Here is a 23,714-nt window from a genome sequence, read left to right as displayed (position 1 = left end):
ATCGACGGCAAACCTTAGCCCCTAAACGGCACTTAGAAGTTGCAGATCTTCCCCTCCGTGCGTAGGTTTAGCTGGGTGAGGTGACTGCATTCAGCATTCAGATTAAACGGGACTGTCCTTAACTATTTCACTGCTGATTAAAGCGTGGGGAGGGTTTCAGGTCTTGGCAACCCGCAGTGAATTTGGGCACAGCAGCTTAAACGGTATTCAGAAAGAGGTTGTCCCTCGGCCACTCCGCTCTGCGGAGTCAGGGAAAGGACTCGGCTCTGGGCACCAGCGCCAGCAGGGGAAAGCCAGTCTTGGAAAGTCCGGGGTACGGTACTGGGCCGCCCAAAATCCATTTGAACAGCAGCAGGTGAAGGGCAGCAGAGGAACCCACCCCACATTTTGGATGCCTACGCAATAAGCGGTAGCTGCATCCCGGTTTGGTTTCTCAAGCTGGTGAAGCTTGGTCTGTCTGTAGGAAAAGCTGAGGCGAGTAGCACGGTTCTGATAGCCCCAAGTACCTAAAAATCATGAGCTGGGAACATAATGCAACGGAATGAATTGTGGCTACTGCTCGCCTGTCACACAGAGCCTTAGCATTAACGACTCTGTAATTCAATTCCACCCTCTCCCCACAGCAGAGTATGAATCTTTTTACAGCCGAGTTATCAGGTAATAACGTTGCCGCAAGATCTTGGACTTAAAGTAAAACACCGATTTTTGCACAGCTCGTGGCAACCTGCAAATGCTGCCTTGTTTCACTGTAGCTTCTGTGCAGGAGATGTTGCAATTTGCTCTTCTAAGGTTTGTTGCTCATAGACTCTATCAGTTCTAATGTCTTTGCCTTTTATGCTGCAATATACACAGTGATTTTTAAAATTAATGTTCCCAAATAATTTATTGTGCAAAAGACAAGAAACTATGCAGATAATATAATGAGATCAGAAATGGCTTGCAAATTGCTTTTCTGGGGGTAAGAGCAGAAATTATCTCTGCTCAGACTGATGGCTAAGTGTAAGAGATAACAGTAGTAGTCTGGGGGTTTTTTAAGAAAAGTTTTCTGTTGCACTGCTGTGCCAGAGTGCTAGACCAATTCCTCTGTCCTTCTCTTCCAATATATAGTCACGCTTTTTCTCATACAATTTTACAGCTTCTACACCGTGTTTTTGACACATGCTGCACTATTTGGGTTCGGATAATTTTCATCAAAGCTATTTGTTATTTATAAATATTTGCTTTCATGCAGCATTTTTTAAAAAGATGCATTTGTCTGGCAATAATTTTTTCAAGTCTTTTCTGTGTTTCATTTAACTCAATGGAATAGCTTCCATGACAGAGAGAATGTGTCCAAAAAGAAAGTGTTGGAAAGAAATTTTACTTTTTGTCCAATTCGCTTCAAATCAGGATAGGATGACAAAGTATCACCTTCCATTAAATTCCTTTCCTTCTTCCCCCTCTCCCCCCAAATTATCACTTTTAAGGGCTCCTCCCCTTCTGCACTTTCTTTAAAATAAAAAAAGGCTGAGCAATCCACTCCTGAGACAGGGATTCATCAATGAAAAACTGACATAATGTGAACCATAGCCATGCAAATTAGGATTCTGTCGTACATATGGTGTTGCTGGAAACCAGACGGAACGGAGTTTCATATTCCGTTTGCAGCACAAGCTCTGTATGAAGTACATTGAGCACAAGACTGGAATTTGTACCTCATCAGAAAACACTAACAGTTTTGACAGGGCCACCATTTAGAAAGAGCTCTTGAATTGATGATATTAGTATTCCTGAGTGTCTATAATATATTAAGGAACTACTGTTTCAGAAGAAATTAAAAAAAAAAACAAAAAAACAGATTGCTTGGTTTCACCCTTCCTTCCTTTTCTGCCTTCAAATCCTGTTGACTGGAGCCCAAATGAATTTTGTGCAAACCTAGCAGAGAATTCAGCATGATAACCCAAGGTCCAAAAGCCGTCACCCGTGCAGCACAAAAAGAACCATACAGGAGACTTCCTTTTTTCACTTACGTAATATCATCTAATTTCCTACAGAGCAGTACCTGTAAAGTATTGTTTCTGAGGCAAGCTACCTTAACAAAGAACCCACAGTCTTAAATTTTGGAGCTCCTGTTGCTAGTCTGCAGTGATCATTTAGCTGTCACACCTCCAGAGCTGCAACCGTTTTCTTGCTAGTCTTATTGATGGTACTAGTGCACAGAAAGAGAAGCGATCAGAGGCTGCATGATGACCTTTGCTTATGAGTCTCAAGAGCTTAAATCTACTTCTCTTTTTTTTTAATCCCTTCCTGTTGCTTGTATTGTTGGTTACAAGTTGGGCCATGTACCTTTAATATCTTAAATAGTATGAGGCATAGCTATACATATTTTCCCAGAAGTTTACCGTATTTCCCCTTAGTTGCTCCTCACCTTTTAACAATATTAGAGGGTTTGGTTGTTAAACATTTGGCAACGTGTTGCACAACCTCTGCCTCCAGCTGCTTGGTCCCCACGGCAAGGCTACCCCTGTTTGCATGGTCTCCTCGCTATCGGTGCTGGAGAAGAGATCCACCTGAAATACAATCAATCACAGCCTCCCCTCCCCCCGAACCCAGTTACTTTCTTCTGCTACATCAGTTCCCCAAAATGGTTCACTGACTGGCTGTATGAACAGCTGTGCCGGCCCAAAAGAGAGGGTGACACAAGGCTCTGAGATGGTACCCGTTGAGCTTCGTTGCACCTATTTCTTAAATCAGTAAGTGATCACGCCTTTCTGATCTGTGGACTGCCTGGTAGATGCAAACCATGTTAGGCTCCTTGTCTTCCCATTTCTGTAAAGAATAAACAAAACACCAGCCAACCACAAAACACTTTAGCACATGTTTTATTGTATACAAAGATCGTGTACAACAAGAAATAGCTCATTATTTCCCTCCATTTTCAATAGGCTTGTTTTTGTCTTTAATTAAGTGCATCATTTATTTAGGGCTTTAATTATACTGTGGCTGCATTGGTTACAGCTGGGGAAGTACAAGTCAGGACTTCCTGGTTTTCTTTTCCCAAACGTGTAACCTGCTATATTGGCCATGAGAAAGCACTGCTTTAAAAAGTGCTGTAAACACTACAAACGCACAGCTTCTGTAATTAACCTTAGAGATTAGTTTCTCTGGATTCACATTCAGAAAACCCATTTTGGAGCACTTTCACTTAGGCCTTCTTGCTTTGCAGTAAATAGTTCAGCCACATAAAACAAAACCAGTGCTACTCAAGAAGCTTTTTAAGCAGGACACTTTTTTAAAATCATAATTTGACAATTACTCTCTGTGTCACTGGCAACCATTCAAATATTGCTTCTGCACTTGCAAAATCTTAATGTTGGTTATTCCCTGAGGGAATCAAAACAAAAACTGACCGAAGTTGTAACTCAGGAAAGAGAGCAATTTTTGTCTGAAAGCCTTTTGAAAATCTAAAAGTAAAACTAAAATGATGTGAATGTAGTTTTTGTTGCTATGCAAAACACAACATAGTATACCACCATTTTTGTCTCTTAAACTGAATGTCCCTCACTTTCCTGTTGCTTCCTGACAGTAGATGCCTATTCATATACCTTCTACAAGTCAGATGCTACATTCAAAATAAAAATTCTGAGATTTAGAGTACTGAGTCCATGTAATTGCAGCTGAATTTCACAGAAATTATGGATTCTCTGAGAACCTGGTTCAAGTGCCTTACACTTAACCTTAGCAATCTTCACATTTCATTTACTTTCTTGACCACACTTGCGCATTGATCATATATTTCACACAGCTTTCCTGAGAGGCAGTCAGGTTTTTTCCTATGTGGCTGAAGGTAATTTAGAGCTCAGCAATGAATACTAGTCCTTCCAATAGGCATTACCCACCATTTATCAAGCAGTAAAAGGTTTCAGAACTTTTCCCCAAAATACTTCTTTCTGTCATTGAAAAGGTAACTCATTTAAAGGAGCATGTTTCACAACAAATCACTGTCTCCACTGAATTTCCTTTTAGGTAAAATAACAATTAAGACTCCCCCTGTTTTAGATTTCACCTAATGATTACTTCCAATGTTTATTTTGAAACTATTTCAGCTCAAACATTTATAATTTTTAGCATCACAAGTGTGTAATACTCAGATATTCAAGGTCTAAACAACTTATTTTGGATTACAAAGTAATTAAGCCAGTTCTGTAGAAAATTCAGTTGGGGGGGGGGGGGTTCATTTTTACTTTGAATACTTTTTTTTTAAATGGCAGAACTTCCTGCAAAGTGAAAAGTCTTGTTCTTGTCTTCCATGCATCTTCTCAGTCATGTTCAAGCAAATGCTCATTGATCATGATGATAGCCTATCATACTTCCTGGACAATTTTCCCATACGTGCAGTCATGTACGTGCATGCACTCTTCCTTAATTAAATAATTACAGACAATTGCTTTGTTAGCCAATGACCTTACATCTGATGGTCTACATGGATAAACAAGGTTGCTCTCCATCAGGTTCCTGTAATCCACAGATAAAACTAGAAGGCAAAGCTGGTGGGACTAGTACAAAATTCATATTTTTTGCTTCTGTCATTTTTTGATGCCTGTCTCTCTGGTCACCCTTAATCTGCTACTCAAAGATAGAGAAATGAAAGGACTCAGATCATTGAAGTGCATTATTTCAGGTAGGTTTCAGGTATTCAGTTCTTGCAGTAATATCAAAACCCCTCAGCTAGTCACCTAAGCTTCCTGCCCCAGGTATGGAAGGGACTTGGATGCTGCAAGCTTGGATCTACAACATCCAGCAACCTACAACTTGCTAAATTGCTGAAAGAGGCACGTGCCCAATATCCTAACCCTACTGTGGACTGGGAAGCTGCTTTTGAACAGGTGGAAAGCTGCTTTAGATAAGGATTCATGTTTCACCACTGAAGCTTAATGATTCTTGCTCAGGTCCAACCACGCCACTTCCTTATCGTAGCATGGTCTGCAGCCTTGTTGTCTGGCCGCTCCTCTGGAATGAAGGGAATGTTGACACCAAACCCCTGATGGCGTAGGAGGACATGGCACCCAAATCTTCCATCTCCTAGGAGAGTACTCTAAACAGGAGAAGATTAAATAAGGAACAAACATCATTACCACCTCCCTCACTGGCTGTATTTTTAAACGTAAGCACCCAAGGCTGCTGTGTGTCATGTTGATTCATTTCCATCAGCGTGTTCAAAGCATAGCTATCAAGTGGTTTCAGGGAAGACGAACTGGGGAATACCACCACTTCCCTTTTGGGGAACGTTTCTAGGCACTGAGCCCTGGCAGGATGGAAGCACACACACAGCAGGAGAGCTTCCCCAGCACTTAGGAAACTTTACCAATGAACATTTGTTTGTCTAAAAATTTAAGTGGGAGTTTGCCTTTTTTTTTTTTTTTTTTTTTTTTGTGCTTTTAGATCTGCATTTTCAATCAGTCTAGCTGTAGACAGGTAGCTTTCTATAGAACATGGTGGGCATTAGCACATCGTTTTATTCAGCCCTGAGAAACATTGAGGAAAGATCGGACAGTTCCTCACAAATGACCATGGCCTCCATGGCAGGACTTGATAACAACTTTTTTTTTCCCAAGAAAATAAAAGAGGACAAAACAGACCTTCAGGATTTTGTAAGATCTTGTAGGATTTTTATAGCGTAAAGTTTTCATGCCCTCAGACCAGAGTTTTTTTAAACTTAATACTTCTCAGTCTGGATCACACAAAACTACTGAGTAGTAGGTGTAGTAATTTCTTCAAAATGAAGCACATGCTTCCCTATTTAATATTGTCTGAGAAGTTTTCTCTCTCTTATATCCAGTTATGGGACCACATGTCCCTCATTTTCTTGAATAAGTATCAGTTTATTTTGTGTCTTATTACTGACTGTAAGATATATGTAAAAATTCAAGTGTATGTGAAACATCACTGACATGTGCATGGTCAGGCTCGTACCATCTTGTACTTTTTACCTGTATGTAGAAAATAATTCTTCCTAAAATATTTTTTGGCAGAAAATCATGTATTCTCCATATTATTGCAATGACACATGGCATTTGACCACACTTACTGACTGCAACAATAGCGGTTTTGTAAGTCAGAAAGCATCTGAGAAAACAAAGAAGTATTTGTTTTCTTTTCTTGTCATGATTTTAACCAACAAGCCTGCTTCACCTAAATTTTACAGAAGAACGCTGATAGTTGCAGACCACTTCGCCTGCCATATTTGACTTGTTTTATCTGAGCACAGCATTCATTTGGGTGATTAAAAAGTTAACTTTTTAATACTTAATATTGGGGAGGTTACCTACCAGAAAGAAAGTTAGTTTTTAATCAATATGAAATGGCACTTTAAGACCTCATTACTGCTGTTAACCTACTCAGAGGAGCGTTGAGAGTAGTGTGTGGCTGTTGTCAGTGGGCGCTCTAGACAAAGCTGTAGGGCAACCTTCAAATAAATATGTGACCATGCTCTCTGCATATTCACATGAAAGACAATATTGGGCTCCAAGAGCACACCTGGCACTGCAAAATCTGTCACTTTGTGTATTCTATTGAGATTTCCAGTCCTGCTTGTGCTGAGACAACCAACTGAAAGAAAAGTCATTTAATACATGCAACATTTAAAGCTGATCTTGTCAACAGGCTTCACTGTGACTCTTCCTCATCACGTTTGGTATATAAAAATGAAACCCACCTAATAGTAAAGTCAGCTTAGTGACCTTCACTACTACAGTATCAGGCATAGCAGATGCAAAGCCTTTAAATGTTAAAACATGGACAGCTGGGGTGAAACGTAAGACTTAAAGATAAATGGGGTTAGTCATACCATCTGAGAAATGATCTCCAGTGGTAGTTGCTTCTCGGTGGGGACTTTCATTGATGATCTTTAATATTGCATTTGTATAACTTTATTCCACTTGTTACACTACTGCACATTTGGTACACGTTACCAAGGAAAACCATCCTCGGGGCAATATTTGCTGGCATGAAACTCAACATGCAGAATGGGGAGAGTGCTACACTAGCTAGGACTGTGCTGTACAGTTAGAGCAAGGGTTAATTTGGAGGAAGGAAGAGAGAGTCCATGACTTCAAATGGAGACAGGACTGAGGTGGTGACATTAGATAATGCTTTTGGGGAACTTGGGTGAATCAGAAACATTGCATACCAATTGACAACCAGAGCTGCTGTGAACAGCAGTTCATGTATGTTTTACTGAGGCACACTACACGTACATATACTTTGCTATTTAAAACAAGCTCAACATAATATTCCAGAGAATCATTGAAGCAAGAAAAACTCCAAAGGCAAAAAAGTAAGGGAAGTATTTGTTATAAACCTGGACAAAATGAAGAGAATAAAATAATTCATTACATAACATGATGGGGACTGATTATCTAGGCATGAAGGCAGAGACAGATAAGAAGGCTTTTTAACAGTAACTGGTCAGCATTACAGGGACGTGAAGTCTCATACATTTAGTTTAGTGTTCCAATAGAAAATGAGGGCAGAGCTATCAATTCTGAGGGCTCGCTCTATTTTTGTTAACCAAGGCTGGGAGATTGTACGGCTAAACAGTACTAAGGGATGGCAAAATGTTAACTGTAGAAGAACATACTCAATAGCAAGGGGAGACTGGGGGGGGGGCGCGGAACCACAGTATGTGGGCAACCAGCAGTCTGCACCAAGCTGGGTGACTGTGGAAGTTCCGCAGCATGCAGCCTGGGAGGTGACCACGTCACGGTGTCTCCACCACTCTCTGAGCCTTTGCAAACACACACCTTCATGGCCTGTCAAAGAGAAGTCACAATGCTGTACTGGAAATACGAGTTCCACGCACATGATGACAGAGCAGGACAAACAGGGCAAGAGACACAGATTTCCCCATCCCACCATCACGTGTATCTGAAATAAGGTGAGAAGTTCAGGTGAACACATCTTATATGGTGTGGGGGGTTTTCGTTGTTTGTTGGTTTTGTTTTGGATAAGCAATAGAAGAGAATTCAAACTGTTATCTATTCTACAGGACTCTGGTCTCCACAGAGAAGACGCATGGATCAATGTAATACACAAATTAAACATCTTTGTGTAAAGTTCTGTGATTCAGAGGGTGTATCTATTAATTCGAGCAATGACAAGAATTTGGACCTTCACTAGGGGAGTTCAGTGGAAGGAAAACTTTGGCTCTAGGGCTCATACTTAAAGAACAGTTTGCATGGACTGTAGAGTTAATTTTGGCACAAGCAGTCATGGACTTGAGGACTTATCTGGACAGGTCCTAGATGAAGGCATCTATTTTCTCATAATCAGTGTTGCTTCTTCTGATCCATTCAAATTTTCTTCTTCAAGCCTGCTATGCTTTTTAGCAAAACCTAAACTTAGATTCGTGAATGATATGGCTCTACTGACAGACACATCCCGAAGACTTTCATAGATGACCAGGAGAATTTCTAAAGGCCAGCCGAGACTGTTACCTTTCAAACTCACTACTCCCCCTTCTTTGTAGTGCAGAACCCACAGCTCGTCACTCAGCCTGCTCTGCTGCACAGCAGAGCCTGCAGGGTAGTAGTCTGCCTCTGACAAGATTTAGTACCCATTTCCTTCTCAGATGCTTACAGTTGCAAATTTTTCAAAACTGTAAGTCTCTTCCCTTTTCTAGCCCTGCCAGACAAACACCCTTGTAACAAAGCAGGAAAACACAAACTAAGGAAGTAGATGGTATCAACCCATCTATTATTACTGCTCAGGAAGTTGCAACACCTTATGGTTCTGACACAGCTATTACTGCCTCAACATATCAGAAACCCCTTTCACGGACTTTCTGGAAGCTTTCAAAATCCAGGCAGTTAGTAGCTGGCTCATTTCACCAACTACATAAGGGAACTTTGTGTTTGCAACCCATATAAACTTGTATCCTCCTCCTGTTCTTCAAGGCAGTTGCACTTTCAGCCACAGTGCTGTAACTTCAGTCCAGGTCCCCAGAGAGGCTGCATGAAGAACATGCATCACGGCACAGGAGCAGACAGCAGATACTAACTGCCATAGCTGGAACAGCCCTGTTTCCTCTGTGTCTGCAGTGAAGCACTGCAGCCCCATGCCACAAGACCAGTTCTACTCATCTGGAAACACCAAAAAGAGGGTAACTGGGAGAAAACCATAAGTATCAGGATTGTTGCTAGTACAAAAATTACTGCTCAGGTCTGAGCAGTAATTGTGAGACCTGCTTAGGTCTCATGCACAAAGTGAGAAATTAACAAACTCTAGCTATAAACCAGCATTGGTAACATCTGAGCCATCTAACTTTGGATTTCTCACCTTGCCATGAGGAAAGCTGCAGCAGAACTACTGTCATGTTGCCACATATGGTGTTCATACAGGAGGTGATTCTACCTACTCCTCTAATGTCACTTTACTGGTTCAACATAGTAGAGTAGAAAGAATACACTTACTAGTGAAAAAGGAGAGGACCACTCCCAACATTAAAGAATTCATTTTACTAGGATAGATTAGTTGTAATTGAAGACTCAAGCTATTCGAGGCGGGTGGCAATAGTTTGAAAAGACTGTCTTTTCTGAACATGTGCATATGTTATGTTGCCATTTAGGTGGCGCCACTTCTTGCATAAAATTTACTTTGCATAATTACAGGCAGTTTTGCAAAATATTTATTTGTAATCTTCAGTGCTTGTATACCACATACTTTTTCATTTGGCTGAGAAGTTTGTAATAGCCTTTGGTGGTAGTTATTTAAATAGGGCTAAGGATTCATTTTTTCAATACCATGGAAAAAAAGTCTGGAAGTCTTTGGGTACTCGTGAATTATTTCTTTCTTCTGCTTCTAGGCCCTCCACAATTCATTACCGCTTGTTTGCCAGGGGAAAACATCCATGCAGAAAAGCAGCCGGCTGGGGCTGCACGTACATGCTTCAGATGCAAAGCCTAGCAATTTTTTTTTTAAAGTGCTGGTGAAAGCTGGTTTGTGCTAAGACAGCAGACTTTGCACTGAGACACGTGCAGGTTCTCCACCCTGCCAGGCCAGCTGTGGCAGGGACAGGACAGACGGAACAACTGGAGGGGTTCTGCCTTCAGCAACCTCAGCGCAGTTTGCCAGGCTGTCTCTGTCCTTGTCCCTGGACTGAAAGAGTGGGCAAACTGCTTTATCCAAGGACTAAACGCAAGTACTATGCATAACAGGGTACCTGAGTGATGGATGAAGTAAACCTGCGACTTCTCGCATTTGCAAGCAGAATAATTCAGTGGGAAAATTCTGGTTCATGGAGTTCAGAGAATTTAGTTCACAACACCTTCTGGTTTGGTGGCCTTCTGCTGAATCCAGGATGGAGTGAAACATTTCCATGGTTACAGCAGACAGCTGAAATCAAAGAAGTCCTTCCAGTTTTGTGGTTCTGCATCAGAGCCACCAGCCAAGATCATTAAAGACAGTGGGCATGTTTACACAGCACAGAGGCACCCGGGAACTGCAGGCAGCATCATGGCCTCAGGACAGCACAGTGCCGACATGTGTGTGTGCCAAGGGAGAGCTGTACCACACTGCTGTAGCCAGACTGATGGAGACTCTCTACAAACTGCTCATGGCATGAAACATGAATACTCCAGCGTCGTGAGCTTCAAGGGAAGCCATGGCAAGTTTGTTAGCTCATATGGGGTATTAGGAAGGAAGGTAAGCACAACGAGAACACATCAAATGTGGTATATGTAGCAGGATTAATAGGGCAAGAGACTTAACAGAGAAGGAAAATTATGATCTAATGTACTGCACATCATTTTTAGGATTCAGCAAGACTTTCGTGTTCAGATTCATATTTCATAGGCACTTCCCTCTCCCTTTTCATTAGATACCAAAAATCTTTATCATCTTCTCCATGGTTTTGTTCCTCATTTCCTTTTTCCCTGTGCATTGTTTCTTCTCACTTTCTGAGTATTTGCAAAACTCAACTTCACAAAAGCTCATTTTTCATACATACCAGGCTGTAAAATATAGGAGCCAATTGTTGCTCTCTCTCACAGATGTAAAGACAGATCTAAAGTCGCAGTAAAAATGTTTAATGGCTGAGTTTTTTTCATGTACAGACAAATCTCATTATAAAACTATAAAGAAGAATTGTCCTGCTGTCCTTTCTAGATACATAGTTTAATTAATACTGGATATATTTAGTTTTCAGAGTGCCTCTCCCACGCACATAAGCCAAAGTAAAATAGGAATCTTCAGTTGCTATATAATGGAAGGATATTTATTAAAAAAAAAGCTACATTCAGCAAAGCATTGTTTGTTTAGATGGATGAGTTGAGAGATGTAATTAATTTTAACTTTAATATATACTTGTACATGTACTATTAAGAACCCACACAAATAGCTAAATTTAACTTGACCATGCAGAGTTTGCAGCCAGATTGTTTTGGTAGACATCATAGGCCTGGTTTTACTAGTCTGTTACCTGTACAACTCCTTGGCTCACAACAGCTTTGCATGGTGTAGAAGGGAGGTGATATCTGCATTCCTTTATATGACTAAGTTACTCTGTCATGAACCTAGTGTATACAAATTAAGATGAAGGACAAGATTCTTCATTCCACCCACGAGAAGGAGTAACTCATTTGAACAAAGAAATATTTCAGACGTAGCTTGAAGGGCACTTTGAACTAGCACAGACACGTTCATTTAGTGACAAACACTCCTCTAAGGTCTACACACTCCTACGTGGTCTCCTACATAGGAGGATTCCAGCTAACTAATTTGGCAGACTGGATTTCTTCTTCAGCTTACAAAGTGATGGGAAATACATGGATGTGACACAAAAAATCTGCCTCTAAAGGAAATAGATCAAAATCCCCAGAGAAAAAAGAAATCTGGCCACTAGATAGTTGTTATATTTGGGGGTTGTTATATTCAAAGCACAGCGCAACTCTCATTGCACAGTGCGAGTAGTCCTTTTTATTTCCCGTTTTGATTTCCCACATCGAAAGAAGAGCTAATGAATGGGCTGTGCTTCCTTCACACTAATAGCATCTGCCTCCACCAACACTTTTTCCACTTACAAAGGTGTTCTTTATAATAACACAATTTCCCAGCTTTCTTCCATCATCACTGTGCGGCTCCCAGCAAGACCTATGCCATGGCACTCTGTGGTGACATATGAGATGTGGTAACAGCTCATCTGGCATGTTCTTTTTGTTTCAAAGGTAATACCAATTTAAAATATACAGAGGTCAACTTGAGCTTACAAGTTGTCAGTAGCCAGCAAATGAACAGAAACCTATGCTTCAGGTAATTGAGAGTCTTATGCTTTGCAAAAGCATAATTAGTCTGAGACCATTAATATCTACAGCTTGGGAAAATACCTCCAGCCAGCATTCAGAGAAGGGCATGACTAGCTTCAGTACCGAGGTACCTTTCTGAGGAACAGGGTTTCCACATAACGTTCAAGCCATTCCCACTACAGCAAGCAGGTGGCTTGGGAGATTTTAATCCACTTGCTTTTGTCAGCTGACGTTCAGGAATTTTCTCTCTCTTTAAAACCATCAATCAAAAGTATTTACGGAATCATGATTCATGATTCTATGAATCAAAAGTATTTACAGATTTAGGAAATTGTCACTAAACAGACCTGGCCAGGAACTGGATTTTCCTTTTCACAGGAAGCTTCATGCTGCCAATTTTTTCCCCCATTTCAACAACCAAGCAAGATTACTATCCAGGTTGTTAAACAACATAAGGTTGCCTCTCTGCGAGAATCTCGTCTCTCTGGGCTGGGCTACTACACACGACCCTCGGTTACACAGCGCCGATACCATAAGCATCTACATGTCCTGCACTTGCAGGTGACACCAAGTGTGGCTCGTGTTAGAGCCCACCTGGCATGCAGCTCTGGGAAGAGACTTAGCAGCATATTTCCAAGGACTTGCGCTGATGGGTGCCACTTGCCAGGATCACGACTGCGGAGTTATAGTTAGCGCAGGCAGCACCTGCCAGCTCCAAGACTGGGCAGCTGGTCAGACACCTAAACCAGTATCTTCAACAAACAGAATACAGGCCTATGTACTTCAGTAAACACATTGAAGGAATAAAATATGAATTTCTCAGTATATTTGATTTTATAAAGTAATTTCTCCACTACTGTAATGCAACTATAGAAAAAATGCTGCAGAGAGTACAGCAGACATTTCAAATTGCCACAAGAATTCCTTAAACAGCAATTCAATTTTGTTATTTTATTTTGAGAAATATAATTAATAGGTATAATTAAGGCTTATGCAACTCCTTATTTCCACTGTGCTGAAACTAAAGTAATGATTGTATGTATGAAACTATTTAAGATCTAGCCTTCCCTTCCCAAAAGCATACAAAATTATTTTAGGTCTTTATAATTACTGCAATTCTGCATCTGTAAACTGTTTTCTGAATTCAGAGAAAGCTACAAATATATTATGTCATCCTTCCTACAGAAAGAATCATGACAGGAAACAGAACTTTTTCCAAGAACTGGATTCATACTTTGGAAGCCTCTTCCATAAGAATGGATGACTATAAATCTCATCGCATTCAAAAGACAGTAGAAATCTCTCACTAATATCTTAGTTCTTCGATTAAGGTTTCTAATAAGCTGTTCTAGACACACACACAATATACATATATGCAGTTTTTTCCTCACTCCTACAGAAAGGAAAAGGAAAACGATGTATGAAGAATTTAAAAACAGCAAGGACAAGCACTGAGAGAATATGATAGGTATCATACTACTTGAATAGTACATCTAAGATTGGTCCATTCACTTCTCAGCCAGATCTGCAGCCTGCCCTTCCATACATACTATTGCTCAAAATGTTAACTTTCCTTAAGCCAAATGTTTAAATATATATTATCTGACAAATCTATAGATTTCAGCTATCGCAGGAATAATTTTTGAATGAATCTGTTCTTATTTCCCCTCTCTTTGTCATCAGTTTTTACAATGTTGTCAAGGTAAGCCAGAAACTACAGAATTATCCAGCACAGACGGCACAGCAACAAAAATCTGGACATTTTTCTTGTGAATGTCTGGTTTTGGACCTATTTTCTAAGCATATGGAACAGAAACCACTACATACTGCTGTATGGTAACACTCCAGATAGTGATAACTGAGCAATGACTATTATTTGAGTATAATGTTAAGGGTCATTTGACATGAAAGAAATGTCTTAAAACAGGTTATCTACCTTGGCACTGTACTTAGCTCATTCTACTTCATCTGGTACAGTAAGAAATCCATCTGTGGTTTTTTAGATATCTTCAATGTTGAGGCTCAAGGTGGTGATCTCAAGGATGAAACATCTGAATCATTCTTCCAGTCAGCTGAAAGGAAGGTGGGCGTTTAACTTATTGGAACTGAACTTTTATACAAGATGGACTTGGACTATAGAAATTAAATTCTACCCTCCTAAAAGAAAAATACGTCTTACTATATGAATGAGCATGTATTACTATTATTTTGGAATGAGGGAGAAAGAAAAAAAGAGGTTTTAGAAACCATTTTAAGCCAGCAAGTCACAGCAGTTATCACACAAAGACAACACAGCTAGTGCAGCACTGTCAAGAGATAGCCAAGTTAATTTTAAGCTGGCTGCTCAAGTATGAGAAGTTTCTATTAGAAGGCTATCCATGGCAGCAAGGAACTGAGCGTTAACCAGCTTACCTGCTGAGAGTCAATTACTCCACATCAAACTCTTGTATTGTCACTTCTGATACCTCAATGGCTAAATTAAAGCTAGTTCAAGTATTGATAAATCCCATTTATTATTTCTAAATAATTTTTTAACAACAGTTTTTGATATGGTAATGCATCTTCACAGTGACAATTCCTACACATTCTCTCTCATTTTAAAAAGTAAATGGGGATTAGCCCAGACTTGAAAAGGTCCCTCAAACTAGGAGGCATCGATTGCTGCAAATCAAGAGGCATTTGAAATACAGTTCTAGGAAAATCAGATTATTCTGTCTTTCGACTTGCAAATTAATTTTTTGAAGGAATTGTTATGAAATTTCTCATATGATATTTGCATATATACAGCTTCCTTATATTTTTAAATTATTTCTGATTGATTCCTGGTGTTAGAATAATTTAGTTTATTGTGTTGCTATCAGATGATACTTTTTTTTTTAAATCTAAGAGAACTCAGAACCATTTGTAAGTCATGGGGTATCTAAATTTTTTTACTAGCTGTCCAGCTCAAATAAATCTGAACTTTCTCTGAAAGAATAATTGTCACATTGTTGTGTTTCTATAGCATTAAGCACAACGGTAGTCTATGAATCTCTGGCAAGAATTGCAGCAGTGCTATTGAACACAAATTATATTATAAAAAATGACAACCTTCCAAATCAGACATTATCAATAACTGGAAAAGAAAATTTTAAGAAACATAAAACTTTTTAAGAATCATCTTCTAGATTCCTTCTGTGTACCAGTATGGTTGCAGTTTTTCTTGTGCAGTTAAAACTGAGCACACAACTACTGCTTACTATTCTTCTATTCTAATGTATGTCATTTAACATACCTCACATAAGGTCAGTGAAGTTTTTGGTTATGATTTTTGTGAGTGCTGAGTACCTGCCATTCCTCTGAAACACAAATTTCTGATCCCATGAGACTTCTAAAGAGTGAGTCTGTGACATCTGATACAAAACTTGCTATAGGCTGTAGACACAGTAGTGGTGTAAACAAGGTAGAACTGTTCCTAAAACACTAAACCCTAAAATAAAGCAAGAGCAGGAGTAGAGACATCCTGGTGAATCAGGCAGGATGCCTGGAAATGCTCTCGGAGTACTCCAGATCGGACATGAATACCTGCAGCATTCAACAGGTCTCACGCTCCCTGAAATAAATCCTGGCCAGTTTCACAGCTCTTCCAGAAAGCCAGCTTCCACTACGAGGTACTTGCTGTCAAATTAGTTGCCCCTTGAGGAATCAAATTATATGCCTCAAAATCTATATTTAAACCCTTGCTGCTACATAATCAGGCTATTAACACCATCCACTTGCACATTCTTTGAGATCTGGGAGAATTCCACAATTACTACACTCTGGCTGGTGTTAGATTTTGGAGTAATTTACTCTGTATTAATTACATCATGTGAGAGTATGGTATGACTAACCTCTTACGAACATTACCCACAGTACATAATACAGGCATAGGGCCTCAGTGACAGGTTATTTTTTTTAATGCCATACTCTGGCTGACAACTGATAGTGCTAGAGTTCAGTGATTTCTAAGCAAGTGAAGGAAATAGCAGCTGGTTTACAGTTACCATTATCTTCAGCTTTAAGCACTCAAGATAAAGAACATTCTATAAAATCTCATTATGACACTGCCTCCCCCTACATTTCAGTTTCATTCCTTTTATTATTTATTCCACTCTGCCTGTGCTGTACGTGTCTCCTTCTTTGCTGCAGGTGACAATAAGAACATGAAGAAGGACTAGGAATGACATGTAATATATAGTATATAAAAAGGTGAGCTTGAAGGTACCAGGCCTAAAATGGCTTTTCACCGGTGTCTTACACATCTTTGCTTCTTGCCATATTTTAAGCAGCAAATGCAAGCACTTAGTTTTTCAGCTCCCAACCAGTGAATTTAATAAGAATGCTGGAGTCCCTTAATTTGATTTGCTGAGACGGTGTGAGAGGAAATGCTAAAAAAAGGAAAAGCGTAATGACTTTTTCCTCCCTGTGCCACTTTCATATCAACATGTCCTTACCTGTAAAAGGTTTCAATATTCATGTCATATTTTAATAATCAAAGGAACTCTTTACACCATCAATGATTTCTTATTAAGATGCAAATCAAGAATAATCTCTGATCTTCTAGCAGAGCCTGAAAACACTTTCTTAATTAGTCAGGCTCCATCTAACATCTGAGAAGACTTCCTTCATCACAGGAAAACTGATTTTGAAATTATCTTCTGAATTCACATTTGTGGTCAGCAATCAGGGTCTAGAATTGTATATAAGCCATCAAAATCATATGATAATTTTTAATTGTCACTAAAAATCAGCATACATTCTCCTTAACAACAGAAAGTGTGAATGCTTCGGTTTAGTTGTTTAATTGGTATTTCACAAACCGGTTCTGACACCTGAATTCCTTTAGATGCTAAAATGAAATGTCCCATGCTAGACAAGCAGAACAGTATTTCACTGACTCAAGTCACTTTTAACTGCTCATTAGGCAAGTTTTTCTTCATGCTTTCTCTCTTACCACTTTTTTGCAGTATCTCCCTTCATCTTTTAAATATATACCTTAGAAAATATAAGTCTATAAAGCATCTATGGTGATTACATGATTACATCTCACCTGTTGCTGTCATCATATGGTCCATTAATTAACCTTCAAAGTGCTTTGTTGCTATCTCAGCTGGAGTAATAAAATCCTTGAGACAAGCACCATGGCTTGCCTTCATTTTTAGAGAGCTTGCTTTCCTTGCTACCAATAAGAAGTTAATAATAAATTACTAATATTTGCTTCTTTCAGAAGTTATATTGAGCAGAACTTTGCTAAGGCCAACAGATGTCTAAGTTCAAGCTGGAGGAGAACTGTATCGCATGGTAGCAGCTTTATGATTTCCTTTGTGCATTTTGGCAGGCTGACCAGTCATGCTGTAGTTATGGGCATATTGGGAAAACCCAAAAAAGGTAAACCAGGTGTGTTTTCCACCCCCATTCAAAAGAGCAAATGCTCTGAAGAGGCTGAACATATATGCTGGTCCTGATTCAATCGCTTTAAATTCCATACCAAATTTTGCATTTCCCCAACTTCAGTGGGACTGCTCAGTATCTTAATTTAAAATTTGAGCCTGAGGATATTTGTTTAAGCACCTAGTCCAGCTAACTACATGTTGTGGTTTAACCCCAGCCAGCAACGAAGCACCACGCAGCTGCTTACTCACTTCCCCCCCACCCAGTGGGATGGGGGAGAAAATCAGGAAAAGAAGTAAAACTCATGGGTTGAGATAAGAACGGTTTAATAGAACAGAAAAGAAGAAACTATAATGATAACACTAATAAAATGACAACAGTAATGATAAAAGGATTGGAATGTACAAATGATGCACAGGGCAATTGCTCACCACCCGCCGACCAACACCCAGCCAGTCCCCAAGCGGCCGTTCCCTGCCCCCACCACCCAGTTCCTAAACTAGACGTGACATCCCATGGTATGGAATACCCCGTTGGCCAGTTTGGGTCAGGTGCCCTGGCTCCGTCCTGTGCCAACTTCTTGTGCCCTGGCTGGGGATGAGAAGCTGAAAAATCCTTGACTTTAGTCTAACCACTACTGAGCAACAACTGAAAACTTCAGTGTTATCAACATTCTTCGCATACTGAGCTTAAAACATAGCACTGTACCAGCTACTAGGAAGACAATTAACTCCAACCCAGCTGAAACCAGGACACTGCACTAATGTGAAGAATTTACACAAGCTAGCTCTCTACATTTGCATCTCCCCAAGGCAGTATTCCAATGGCACCATAGTGTAAGAGTATATGGCGTTACTGGAGCATTGTCTCACAAATCTGACGTGTTCAATCTTTTGAATAATTAAGAAAAAAAAAAGAACATAATTATAGGTCAATAACCACCTGACTAAAGCTTAATTTGGAACAACAATCTCCATCTACATTTTAGTGAATTTTATTTCTATACTCCAGATTTCCGAAAGATAACAGATTGTAAGCTGGCCAGAACAGTGCTCCATCAGCTCTGTTGACCACCCAAGTGCCAGAAGGTCAATTTTCCTTGTTATTGCTGACAGTCAAGTTTTCATTCAAATTCCTTCACCAGCAGGTAAAAAGTCTGCTTCTCTTACAACAGAGCTAACTCTGGCACCTCCGCTTCTCCCAGACAGGGCTGCAGCAGTGTCCAGGCAGAGGGGTGATGCCTTACCCCCGATAATGTTTATCAGACCAGAGGCAAAGCACTGCTGGAGCAGTGCAAGTCCTCCAGAAAAGGCAGCGAAGAGGGTGTCAGGTCCTGCTGTGCTCACCAAGCCCTTGATTTACTTCCCCGAGACCGTGGACGCTGTCTGGGCCACGTCCCTACCTCAGACCATGTTCTGCCCACGCTCACCTCCGTTCCTTATCAGGACAAACCGTGGGCTTTGCAGAAACCATGAACCTGCTAAATTTTATTTTTTTTTGGGGGGGGGGGGGGGGGAAGGGCTGGGGGGGGGGGGATGGGCAGATTTATTTTGTTGTTGTTGGGTTTGGATTTTGTTTTATTCTGTTCGAGGTTGTTTATTTGTTTTTGTTGCTGCGGCTGCAAAGAGTTCTGAAAAGGCTGAAAAGACTACTTGCAAATTTCTTCTCTGCCAACTCTCGTTCAGATCTCTGTAGCCTTCAAAAATCTGCACGGTGTCCCACAGGGCCACATTGAGGGCTCTAAAATAGGTGCTCTTAATTATACCTAACCCTTCTTTTTTTGTTTGTTTGGTTTTTGTTTAATTATACCTGATTTGAAATGCACGCTCTATTGCCGTGCTTGGCTCCCTTGCAGACAAGGCAGAGCACGGGTGACAGGACCGGCTGCCTTTCCTTCCCACTCAGTGACTCTCCACAAGGTCCACGCCAAGACGTGACCGGTTTCGCTTCCCAGGCGCGGTTCTGAACTGACGGCGGACACAGCTACAGCCCAGCCCCGCCCGGAGGGGAACGGCGGCCACATCAGCCCCAGCGGGCGGGAGGCCATCCCCGGCCGCCGGGCAGCCCCACGGGCGGCGGCGGGAGGCCCCGCCGGGCCCCTCCGGCTCCTCTCACGTACCGCGTGCTGGCCCTGCGCCCGCCCACGCCCCTCACGGACGCGGCGCGGCGGCGCCACCTGCTGGGCGCGCCGCGGGCACCGGCCCGTCCGCGGCGGGGCCGGGCGGAGCTGAGCCGCGGCGGGTCCGCGGGTGGCGCCGGCAGCGGCTGGGCCCACTCCGCCGGCAGCCGCCCCGCCGCGCTTCTGAGGCGGGCCGCTGCCCTGTGAGGGGCGGGCGCAGGCCGCGCTTGTAGCCGCTGCGTGGTGGCGGCACCGCCACGGGGCACGGCGGGGCTCCCCGGCACGCTCGGCTGAGGGAAGGGCGTCCCCGCCGCCCTCCTCCTGCTCCTTCCTGACCGAGACAGCCTGCTGCGCGCCCGGACCAGGCGTCCCGCCTGGCCGCAGCCTCCCCAGGCCGGCCGGCCGGCCGAGGGTGGGGCCCGGGCCTGGCTGTTTACGGGTACAGCCATGGGAAAAGGCCACTTTTGGGAAAGCACAGTTAAGAGGCAATCCACGACGGTCACGTTACGCCATTTTCTGCAGTGCAAGGGGACGACTTCATTAAGTGGCTGGTTGCATTGGTACCTTTGCGCTTCCAGTCAGGTCAGTACGATTTAAGACTCGCACAGGACAGTCACTGATGGTTCAGCCGAGCACGTGGTTGGGGTTTTTTGGGGAAGCGGTCACCTACCTGTCGCCCACCTTAACATTTTCCAGGAAGTTGAGACCCTTGAGCACCAAATATAGTTGATTCCACTAGGTCAATCCACCTATTGTGGTGGTGAAATACTTTCCTACTACAGATTTAAGGCTTTCGTAAGTCAAATAAGATTCACAGATTTACAGCCAGCCTTACGTATCAAACGTGAGGGCAAACGTGACCTATGATCAGCTTGTTTGGGGCGAAAACGTACAGAACCTGAAAGGAAGGAGGGGGCAGCAGTTCAGCCCATGCTCTGCTGCCCTGACACGGGGCTGCCATTACCCACGACCCTGCTGCAGCTTCTTGCCAGCCCAGCAACTGGGGACAAACATTGCCAGTAGCTGGGCAAGGAAGGGTGAGGAAGAAGGCAAGGAAGACAGAGCTGAAAACTTTTCTTCTGGCTGTAGCAGTCTAGGGTTGCCCACTACACTCCTGTCCAGGCACGGCCCTGGCACTACCTATTAGGAACAAGAGTCCTGCCGTCAGTATTGCTGCAGCACAAAGGTAAGCCCTGGGTGTCTTGCTGTACCCCGTCAGTGACCTGCATGAGCTACCCTGCAATGGCTACAGTGCATCCCCAGCTTTTGATCCTCTGAAGAACACACCCCTCTGGGTGTCACCCCAGTTATTTCCTCAGAAAACCACAGTTTTCACTTGAGGTAACTGAAAGACTGAATTTCTACTTGGTATGGGGAATCCTGAGTAAGCTGCTGTTCTTCCTGTACAGGCAAGCAAAACAAAGCTTTGGTTTCATTTATCTGTATGCGTCTTCAGCAAAGTTTTCTCTGTGCAGGCTTAGCATATACTCACTGATACAGTTTTTCTTTCTTGGACCTTTCCAGATCCACAGTCATTCTCATGGCCCTTCTCTGAGGCATTCCCAAATTTTTCAGCATCTCTTCTGAAGCACTGATGTCAGAATTGGACATGGCATTCAACAGTGATCTCACCACTGGTGCTGAGAAAACAAAACAAACCAACCAACCAAAAAAAAAAATCCCACATCACCTCCTGAGTCACATCTCTTTCTTAGGACAGTGGAGTGAGGTTGCCTGCCTGCTCACAGGACAATTATACTGTCTGTCAATTTTCAGCTTTCTGACCAGAAAAAAAAATTACCTTTCATAATGCTAGACCTATTTAGTTCCAGAAAAGGGCCCCTTCTTCTAAATAAAACCTTACCCATAGCATTGGTATAGGAAGTCCAGGCCCTTTTCTCACATTGACCTACATATACTGCCCTCTACCTGAATTCAGGTTTTTATCCCTAATTCACAGAATTACAGACAGTTTGTAGGTGTGCCCAATCTTCTTCAATAGCTTCTTAACCCTTTTCTCCCCTGAGATGGTAGCAGCTACTAAAGGCTACGCTCATTCTGACAGTGATATTTTTTTGAAAGTTAAACCATAGTGTAGGTGTGAGATGAACACATTGCAGAAGACTGTTTCATGAACAGTCCTTTTTCCAACCAATCTGGTGATCTTCTCAAAAAGTTACATAGTGTTTGGCTGACCAGATTAAATTTTCATGGCTAATCTAAGACTACAGTGAGCTTGCTGAGCATACCCATCTTGTAACTCTTGTCCGCCTTCCTTAGCGTGTGGTACCTGGAATTTTGTGATGAAACGTACCAGCTAGTGTAACTCCTGTTCGGACTAACACAGATTAGCTCCTCATTTTCAGCTATACAGTCAGGCACAAGAAAGGATCTAGTTTGGTACAATCATAACTAAGGAAAGAAGCAACACCATTTAGTAAATAGACTGTCTTCAAAGGCCAAGCTAGAAATATTTATACATTGTTCTGAAAAAAACTCTGTCCCCAAACTATTGGGCAATAGCAGGGTATATTCACATGATGAAATGGAAAGTGAGCCTGTGGATTTGTACATACACATGCGCATGTAGCAGGCCAATAGTAAAGAAGTGTCCTCCTTCAGAAACTTAAAAGAATCCTGCCCATTTTTATGAAGCCCAAAGTCATACCTTACAGGAACGAGTTTTCTACTTTGACAGGAAAATAGGCTAGAAGATCACCTCTTTCTTCCTTTCAGTTTAGTGGCAAAAATTTAGCAAGAAGCCCTTCCAGCACTTTATATTTCTACGAATGCCAAAATACAAAATGTGCTGGACAATCCAAGTGTTGCCTTGCTTATAAACAGGAATGATCTAGCCTAAGTAATATTTAAAAAGAACTGAAAAACACAGAAAGGAAGGCAGACAAAAGACAAAGGTAATAATAATGAAAAATTTATCCTAGGGGCATGCATCTTCAGGAATTGGAATTTTTTATTTCTCCTCTGGATAAGAAACTATACTATGCTATTTTATCTTTGCCATTCTCTTAAGCTCTTTGACAGATGTCATACTTTAAGGAAAATCATCAACAGTTTCAATTATTTATGAATGCTACAGAAAAACTGATCAAACAAGACATGGAAGGCAGGCAGTAGGATGCAAAGCATAGAACTGTAATAATTAGAGATGCGTTAGTTCTTCAGATATTTTTTTAAATGAGAAGGATTTTTCTTGACAAGTATAAAAGCATGTCACTACACAGTGGAGAGGCTAAACCAGGAGCTATCAAATTCCTGATAATAAACATCATCTGAAGTAACTTCATAAAAATCTTCATTTAACAACAGTCTGATTCAACTTCCTGGTTGGGAAAAACCCCCACACTGATAGTAGAGCTCACATTTTTTGTACAGTGCCCTAAAACTGATGGAATCAGTTATTTCAGTCATTTGAGAAGAAGACACCTAATAAGGGTGCCATAAATGGAAAGAGGGTTTTTGAGTTGGGTCATTTCTCAGAACTGATTTAGAGCCTACATAACTCAGCCTATTCAAAATGAAACGAACAAACAAAACCCAAACCCAGTGGTAGGGATCTCTGGCAGAGGCAGCAGATCAAGGTGAGAACAAGCAGCTGTGTTGGGGGATGGTGTCCACAAATTATCAATTCAGCTCATCTGTAACCAGAATAGTTCCTCTGACCATACCCGTAACCCTTATCTCCTACTCCATCATATTGCCTGTACATGACTTCTTTAATTGAAGTAATGTATCTTTTGGGTCACTTTCCTTGTGTTAATACATGATGAAAGACGTAACAGTCAAGTGAGGGAGGAGAAAGAAAGAGGCAGCTGTTACACTTTGCATTCACCTTCCTAATACATGACTGGAAGAATCTGGAGGCATGTCTCAGGCAAACATCAAAA

At 41.6% G+C, this 23,714-nt stretch overlaps 1 protein-coding gene across 4 annotated transcripts in view; it reads left to right on the top strand.

Moving 5' to 3' along the window:
- The window catches only part of NRIP1 (nuclear receptor interacting protein 1), an 895,475-nt gene that overhangs the window by 590,470 nt on the left and 281,291 nt on the right, over positions 1-23,714 (top strand). The gene's annotated exons all lie outside the window — the stretch shown is intronic.

This window comes from Accipiter gentilis, chromosome 21 (genome assembly GCF_929443795.1).
Source record: "Accipiter gentilis chromosome 21, bAccGen1.1, whole genome shotgun sequence".
Lineage (NCBI taxonomy): Eukaryota > Metazoa > Chordata > Aves > Accipitriformes > Accipitridae > Astur > Astur gentilis.
Note: the sequence above shows the minus strand (reverse complement) of the source record. Positions and strands in the feature narration are given on the sequence as shown.